Here is a 9600-nt window from a genome sequence, read left to right as displayed (position 1 = left end):
ACACCTTAGATTCAATATTAGTCTGTTAGCTTCCTAGGGCTGCTGTAACAAAGTACCACAAACTCAGTGGCTGAAAACAACAGACTTGGGACACCTGGGTGGCTCAGTTGGTTAAGTGTCCGTCTTTGGCTCAGGTCATGATCTCACAGTTCGGGGGTTTGAACCCCGCATTGATTGGGCTCTGTGCTGACAGCTAGCTCAGAGCTGGGAGCCTTCTTCAGATTCTGTATCTCCCTCTCTCTCTGACCTTCCCCTGCTCACGCTGTCTCTCTCTCTCTCTCTCAGAAATAAACAAAACATTAAAAAAGTTATTAAAAAAACAACAGACTTATTTTCTCACCGTTTTGAGGGATAGATGTGTGAAATCAAGATGTAGGCAAAGCCATGTTCCCCTGAAGGTTAGGGAAGAATTTTCCTGGCCAGTTCTTAACTTCTGATGATTACCCACAATCCTTGACATTCCCGACTTGAAGATGCAACACTTCAATCTCTGCCTGGGTTGTAGCAGAGTGTTCTCTCTCTCTGTCTCTCTGTCCTGTCACATGGCTTTCTGATACACTGCATTGGATATAAAAACATTGCACAAGAGACCATGTGTAAATCATTAGACTTAAGGCTCATTCTAATCCAGTGTGGCTTCTTCGTAATTAATTACATGTTGCAAAGACCGGATTTCATTTCCAATAAGTTCACATGAGATTTTTATTGGACATGAATGGGGGGACACTTCATCCTTGTGTACGTGGTATCACCTCCCTTTGAGGAAAAATAGTCACACAATTATGTTACTCACAACAGTGATTTTTTTCCACCCAAAGGAGTCATTATTTTATCAAAGAAAAAATATTAATTATGATGAAAATGGTCAAAGCTCCTCCCCTTGAAACAGAGTTCGGGGCCTGGAACCCTCACTCACTCAAGCTTTCCCTCAGTTTCAAAGTCTTTACATATGATAACAGTAAAAGAACGTAGAAGCAACAAAAATATATGATACTTAGCTTGACACTTGTAGAAGATACAAGTACAAGTTCTTAGCTTGATACCAGTGTTTTTTTAATTGGATTAATGCTAGTCTGAGGAAGAGAAAATACTTCTGAAATATTGTATAAACTGAGATTTCTCTTTAAAGTAGTAACAGAGTTGCCGACAATTCTGGCCAACACAAAATTAATAATTTTAGCTACTCTGTCTTTTTTGGCACGAAATGATTCTAGATTATATTACAGACACTCAGTCATATCCTGGGTATTTCCATGAGTAATGAGAAATGTCATTTAAGGATATTTGAAGAACTAAAGATCAGAGAGCAAAAAGCCCTTTGATCTTTCTTTGAGCAAAGGAGATATCAAATTGGCAAATGTTACTATAAGGTACAATAACAATCCCATTAACTAAAAAGAAATCATATATTAGTATGATGCTCAACAGGAAAAATAGAGTTTATTGTCATACAACCTTAACAATTCAAGCTCTACAGGAAAGCTAAAAATCAAATGGATTATACAGCCTTTCAAGTCGCTACAGAATATAACTTCTGTCTGTAGCTTTAAAGTTGTGGTTAAAAAAATTCATGAAATAAGTTTTTAAAAATTGAAGTGATCAATAATGTTTTATGTAGTTTAGTGACTGTCATTTGATGTTAACTGGTAATAAGAATATTGGAACAACAATGATGGTTCATGAAAAACAGTCCTGTATCCCTTAATGGCCATCAATGTGATAATAGCCAACAAGATGGGCAGCATTTCCAAACAAATACACAGCGATGATCTAAGTCTTTGATTAATTCCACTCTCTTACATTTCAAAATCACGATTTATTTATTAAAGCAAGGGAAACATCTACTATGCTATTTTCAAAGTGCAGATTATTTTGTAAGCTTGCTATTTCAGAAAGTTTCATATATTCATTCATTCATTCAGCAAATATTCTTTGAGTTCCTATGAGGGTCCAGTCAGTATTCTAAATGCCAAAGACACGAGAGTGAGGAACACAGACAAAAATATCTGCTCTGTGGAAATTACATTTCTGTATTGCAAGCAGACCATAAAAACAAGATACAAATTGTATAGAGTTATAGAGGTTTGAAGGACATTAAAAACACTGAACCAGAATTTTGGAACAGAATTTGACTGAACAGCATAGGTTAATGTAAATTCCAGTAAGGGAGAAAGCCTCACTGAGAAGATGACTTTTGATCAAAGACACAAAATAAGTGAAAGAATGAGCTATCTTGTGAGATGTCTGTGGAGCAGCATTACAAGTGGAGGTACTAACTAAAGTAGAAGTCCTGAGTGCTCAGAACAGAGTACATCTGTGGTGGAGGGGAGATGATAAAAGATGAAATCAGAGAGATGGAAGAGTGCCAAGTCATGGAGATAAAGCTATGTGTTCATGGTCATCCAGCCAACAGCAAATTCTGTGTGTCATAAGTTATGCTACTCAAGTAGCTCGTTTTCAATCAAATATTATATTTACTTTCAGATAAGTCCACATATAAATATATGAGTATAGAAAAGTAAGTACTCTAGGGGAACCTGGGTGGCTCAGCGGGTTGGGCACCCAACTCTGGGTTTTGGCTCAGGTCATGATCTTGCCGTGTGTGAGATGCTTGGGATTCTCTCTCTCTCTCTCTCTCTCTCTCTCTCTTTTTATCTCTATCTCTATCTCTTCCCCCCCATGCACTCTCTTTCAAAATAAATAAATAAACTTAAAAAAAGAAACATAAGTGCTCTATAAACATGTTTCTTTTCTTTATGCTTGAAGATTTTTAAAACAAATTTACCTGTTCTAGGCATATAATATGATTTCCTCTAACTCAGATACATGACAGAGGATATTTGATAGATGTAGATGTTTTGCATTAATATAATTAAAATTATTTTAAGATTATGATATAGGAATGCTTGGGACTCATTCTGGTACAATAATATCAAATGTCCCTCAGAAACTGTATGACAAACAAGTGTTTATTATTTGAAGCTGCCGTGACAATAAGCTACTGCTTGTTAGAAAGTAAAGTAATACTAATACATATTTTGGTGTTGGAATTTGGGCACTAAAGGTGCACACTTGAAATATGGGAGTGGCTTTGAAACTAGACAGTAGAATTTAAAGAGAATTAAATTAGTCGAATTAGCTTAGTCAAAGCACTTAATAGAGTTTGCATGGTCTTTGATAGGGCTATAGGAGAGGATTTACAAGAAATTAAAAATAGAGAAAGGGGATTATTGTAATGTAGTAGCAGAAAGCTTAGCATCACTATAGTCTACTATTCAATATAAAGTATAAGATGTGTAATCAGGCTAAGGCAGTCAAATTCTGAGAAAGAATTGAATTTTTATCCTGCTTTCAAGCTAATGCATTGTCTCGCCACAATTTCAGTGACAGTAGAAGACATCAAACTCATGTCAGAGACCATGGACTTATTTATTCAAATTACTGTATATGCCACAAGCTTCATATTTGCCCCAATTCTCCTTGCTTCCCATATTGCAGGGGTGATGCAGAGTGAGTGGTTCAGAGGCTCAGTAGAATGCTGCACATGAATGGTACTCGTGTCACCAATGAGGAATTACAAGCTTAAGAAACTCTCAATCTTATAAGAGGGCTGGATGCTAACCATAGTAGGCAGAATATTGTCCTCCCTCTAAGAACTCCAGAACCGGTGAATATATTGTGGTTTATGTCAAAAGGGCCTCTATAGGTGAGGTTGCATTAAACATTTTTATGTAGGTGGATGTATCCAACTATATACCCGATGGACCCAATATAATTAGAAGGATCCATATAAGTGAAAAATTTAAGCAGAAGAGTCAGTGTCAGAATGACGTAGCATGAGGAAGCCTGGTGTGGACATTGTTGCCTTTGAGGATGGAAGAGTTTCAATAAGCCCTGAAAGTCAAGAAAACAGATTCTCACCAGGAAACTCCAAGAGGAAGCACAGCTCTCATAATTCTTTGATTTTCTCCCAGTGAGACTCAGGTCAGATGTCTGACTCCTAGAAGTATAAGATATCATTGTTGATGTTTTAAGCTACCAGGTATGGTAATGTGTTACAACAGCCAAAGGGAATTATTTGATTTTGGTGCCTAGATGTGTTGCTCTAGCAAATATCTGAAAATGTGGAAATTATTTTGGAATTAGGTTAGGGCTAGAAAAATTTTGAGGAGCACTCTAGAAACAGCATAGATTGCCTTGAGCATACCGTTAGTAGAAATATGGATATTTAAGACTGGTGAACATTCAGAAGAAAGTGATGAACATGTTATAGAAAACAGATATCACCTTATATAATATCTAAACCATTGGGAACAGACTGTTAATAGAAATAAATGGGCATTAAAGGGATTGCCGACAGAAACCAAGAAATTAGAAATATATTATTGGAAACTAGATAAAAAGTATATTTGTTCTTCACTGGCAGAAAACGTGGCTGAATTATTTCTTGCTGTTAGGTGCAAAGCTAAATTTGTAAATAAAGAACTTGGATATTGAACTGAGGAGATTTCCTTTTTTTATGTTTTATTTATTTCTGAGAGAGAGAAAGAGAGAGAGAGAAAGAATATGAACAGGGGAGGGTCAAAGACAGAGGGAGACACAGAATCTGAAACAGTCTCCAGGCTCTGAGCAAGCTGTCAGCACAGACCCCGACGCGGGGCTGAAACCCAAGAACTGGGCTCAAACCTACGAACCGTGAGATCATGACCTGAGCTGAAGTCAGACGCTTAACCGACTGAGCCACCCAGGAGCCCCAAACTGAACAGATTTCCAAGCGAAGTGTTGAAGATGTGGCTTGACTGCTTCTTTCTTTTTAGAGTAAAATGCAGGAGAAAGAGATGCATTGAGGGAGAACTATTCAGTAAAAAGAAATAGAACCTGATGATCTGAAAAACTGTCAGCCTATCCAGATTGCAAAACATACTAAATTAGGAGGTTCGCTCTCAGGAAAATGTGTCCTAAAATGAATGCCATGGGTATGACTGAAAGGATTCACTACTGCTTAGGAAGGAAGGAAGAGTCATAGTGTTAATTCCCACAAAGACTCTGTGAAGGTGCCTGACTCATGGATCACCTCAGCTACCGGAACAGAAAATAGCAATAAAGATAAAATTTTCATAAATGTCTGTGGTGGAGCCTTTGGTCTAATAGAGTGAATCCCCATGATATACATAAAAAACTCACAAGACTGGTACAAAGACTTTTACCAGAAGAAACACTGCCAGCTTGGACCAAAAGAGACAGAGGAGAAATCAATTAAAAGGAGGCTGTTAATCTCCCAAAATTCTGAGGCAGGAAACAGATATATAAAATTACTTGTGCTACATTTCTAATAAAAGATAACTGAGAGGGCAGAGAGTAGATCTGAGAGCCAAAGATGACTCCTAAACTCTGAAAATGTGCTATAAATTGTGCTATTTGCCTAGCTGGATTTCAAACTCATTTGAACTGGTGACTCCTTCTTTTCCCCTTCCATTTCCTTTCATTATGAATGAGGTTGTCTTTGCCCATCCCACTATTGAATTTTGAGAGGATATAATTTATAGAATAGATATAGAATCTTTGAGGTCCAACATGTAGACAATGGTAGGCAGTATAAGTGCCTTGCAAACATGCCCAAGTCCTAATCCTCAGAATTTGTGAATATGTTACCATATGTGGCAGAAGTGACTTTGTAGATATAACTAAATTAAGCATCTTGAGATGGAGAGATTATTTTGGATTATTCTGGATTATCTAGGTGAGCCCCAATGTGATCACATGAACTGTGGAGGCTGAACAGTCAGTGTTACAGTGATGAAGCATGAGAAAGACTGTACCTGACATTTATGACTTTGAAGATAGATGATGCCATGAGCCAAGGAGACATCTATCTATCTATCTATCTATCTATCTATCTATATCTCAATATCTATACCTAGATTTCTAGAGATAGATATAGAGATATAGATCTCTAGATATCTAGATCTCTATCTAGATTTAGATCTATAGATAGATCTCTATAGAGAAATAGAGATATGTAGATGTAGATAGATAGATAGATGATAGATAGATAGATAGATAAATAGATAGATAGATGGATTTATAATTTAAGCAACCAAGTTTGTTTCATCAGCAATAAGAAATTAATACACAAACCCACAAAATATTTGCCACAGAGAGAGACATGATCTTTATTACCCTGTCTCTGCCTTCCAAGTCTGGTTGCTATGCTAACATCCTTGAAAAGACATTGGGGAACCTGGGTGGCTCAGTCAGTTTAAGGGTCTGACTCTTGATTTTGACTCAAGTCATGATCTCATGGCTCATGAGATCGAGCCCTGCATCAGGCTCCATGCTGACAATGTAGAGCCTGCTTGGGATTCTCCCTCTCCCTCTCCCTCTCTCTCTCTGCCCCTCCCCAACTTGTCCTCTCTCTTTCTTTCTTCTTCTCTTTTGGGCCAGCTCTGGCAGGTCCAGGGGTCCCTGAAGAGAGACAGTGTCAGTGAGAGAGAGAGTGAGAAAGCCCCGAGATCCTTTCTGATCACCAGGCAGGCATCTCTGTCCTGTCGGTTTTGGTGTCTTTATTTATAGGTCAAATGTTAACATGGCATCAGGAAATGGAATTTTTACAATGGATAGCTCTCTGTGATAAGATGCTTTTGGAAAATGTACAGAAACAGGTTTTACAGAAGTCTTCTTGCAGAACTGCCCCAATTATAGTGAGGTTGAGTAACTAAGAATATAACAAGGTGTTCACATTTTAATAACACTAAGATTAAGCTATAGGTTTGTAGATACTCTTATCCATCCTCATCACAGCTGTCAGGGGAAGGGAAGGTGTTTGTGGAATGTAGGCCTTAGGGAAGGGACTGTTATACACCATCAGTTAGCAAAGGTGTATGTACTAACTTATCTACTGCCCTTATCTGTTCCTTCTCTCTAAGTTAGGCTCTTTGTCTCCGGGCAAGACTTGATTTTCCAGTTATATTCTTTATGGCACCAGAGAGCCAGCCATACCTTTAAAGAGTTTAGCTCATTTCCAATACATAGAATAGCCTCTTCGAGGGCATTTACCTTTGTGTCTAGTTTTATGATTTCTTGAATAGCTAGGTCATGAGAGACATCTCTGGTTAGTTGATTTACATGTTGAGCTGTATGAACATCCTGGACTAATGCAATGGTAGAAAGAGAATTGTACATGTAAAAGTTAATCTTATATGAGTAAGGGTCATTAGACTGTTTATAGCTTAAGGGAAAGTATGGAGGGAAACAGGACCTGCTGGAGACACGATGTCTGTTTCCATAATCAAAAGAAGTTCCCACAATAAGTTTCTTCACAAGGTGCAATCATCATACCAGGGCCAGAATAAGGGGACAAGTCACTCCTGATATTGATCAACAAGGTACCTTAGGGGTTGGTGCTCAAGCAGAAATAATTGAGTGGGGGTGGATGTCGGTCGTCATCTGATTGGCAAGAGACCGTGCAAACTTGCTTTAACCTCACCAGGAGTTTTCTCGACTAGTGGGCTCAGAATGGCTCCCAACACTTCTCACTCAAAATAAAGAAATAAACTTAAAAAAAAGTAATGTCAAAGGTGCAGAAACACCCAGATCTATGGGGAATTTTCTCCCAATGAAGAGATTTCTAGTCATGGTTTTGAAAATGCTGCCTTGTTTCCTCTTGTTGCTTATAGGAGTATAGCATAAGAGTGAGATTTTAAAAAAATGCCATGATGGTTTTGAAAATTGTCAGGCTTTACAGATGGCAAAAGATATGACAGTTCTGAGGAAAGATCAAATCTAGGACACTGCAGAAAAATATAGATCAAAGCTAAGGCTGAAGGTGTGACTGAAAATCTTTTGTTGAGACCTCAGAAACATCAAAGGTTACCTCACACCAAAGACCCTCTAAGGAGATAAAATATATGGCACATATATCCTTTCAATCAAACATTTGAGCTCTTAAGAAACTCATGTCATTTTCCCTTAGCATTCCCAGGTGAAATGCAAATTAGAGATTATCTCCAAGAGATCTTCATTGCAGCTTTTATCTGATGGTATGAACTTCAGTAAGATTCACAACCTTTAAAAGGAATTCTGTATTGAGAAACAGTACCCACGTTTCATTGAAAAGTCCAGAGAAGGCACAAGATTAAAAGAAGCTTTTTGACCCACAGATTTTATACTGATAGTAAATAGACCAAGAACCAATGCATGCTACCTTTCCGGAACAAGGAAGGAGAGTTTAGAGTGGAACTAAGAGCAGAGAACAATTATTTGGTGGCATTGAGACCAGTTCACAGAACGCGCTGCACTTGCTGAGCTGAATTTTAGAAATATTTTGGACCTAATGTCTACCCATTTTCTCCATTTTATGAAGAAATTATCTATACTAATTCCAGCATTATTAATTTGGTGCACTGCGGGCAGAAAACATGTCACTTTAGTTTCATACCTCAAGAACTATATGCAAGAGGTTGAGCTTAAGGAGTACCTGTTTTAGATACAGGAGTCTGTGGATGCCTGAGGGGCTCCCTCAGATAAGCACTGACTTCGCCTCAGGCCATGATCTCATACTCCTGAGTTGTCAGGCTCTGTGCTGACAACTGAGAGCCTGGAGCCTGCTTCGATTCCATGTCTTCCTGTCTTCCTGGCTCTCCCCGACTCATGCTATGTCTCTCTCAAAAATAAATCAACATTTTAAAAAATTAGACACAGGAGTCCGGATTTGAGCTGATGTTGTCATGAGGTAGGATTTAGTGGGGTGGGAAGTGCTTATGAGGAAGTGAGTGTGTTTTGCATGTGGGAGGAACATAAATCATTGAAAGCCAGACAGGACTGTGGTAACCAGCCTTCAGGATGGCCTTCAATAATTCCTGTCCTTTGGTCTCACACCCTTGTATAGTCCCCTCTCTATTTTACTGGGGTTTGTCAATCTGCCAGGTAGCATAGAGCAGGATTTTGCATGTCTCTCCCTCCCTCCCTCTCTCTCCCATTGTACACTACCGGAACTGAACCTTCCGGGCAGAGCTGCTGAGGGGCGAAGGCCTAAGCACCATCAGGTGAGTGAGCTTGAAAGCAGATCCTAAAACCCCAGCTGAGGCTGGAGACGGATGCCTCCCCAGCCAAGAGCTTGGCAGGACCTTGTTCCAGACGCGGAGCTACAACCAGCTTGGCAGCTGCTGGATTTCTGACTGTGAGAAACCCGGTGAGATAATAAACATTTGCTATTTTAAGTCGCAAAGTTTCGAGGTAATTTGTTATGCACCAATAAATAACTTAGGCAGTTTTGGTTTTGGTTTTCCAAATTACGTGACTTCAAAACAGCAATCATCACTCTGAGAGAGATATTCTGACTTATAAAAAAGTGAAAATTCATAATATGTTTTCAAATGATAATAGAAAATGTTATACTAAATATGTTAGACAAATAAATGTAAAATTCTAACTATTCAGGGCAAAACTATATCAAACATAGGAGTTATTAAAAAATAGGAGAAAAATCATTGTAAATTGCACTGATTTTTTCATTTTTATTTTTTATTTGCAATCATTTGTTTTTGTACTGTTGATTTCGTTCTTTCTCTACCTGTGTATTAAAGGTAAATAAACACTAAA

Source organism: Crocuta crocuta, unplaced genomic scaffold (assembly GCF_008692635.1).
Source record: "Crocuta crocuta isolate KB4526 unplaced genomic scaffold, BGI_CrCroc_1.0 scaffold369, whole genome shotgun sequence".
Classification (NCBI taxonomy): domain Eukaryota; kingdom Metazoa; phylum Chordata; class Mammalia; order Carnivora; family Hyaenidae; genus Crocuta; species Crocuta crocuta.
The sequence above is the reverse complement of the archived record's forward strand: the minus strand, read 5'-3'. Positions refer to the sequence as shown.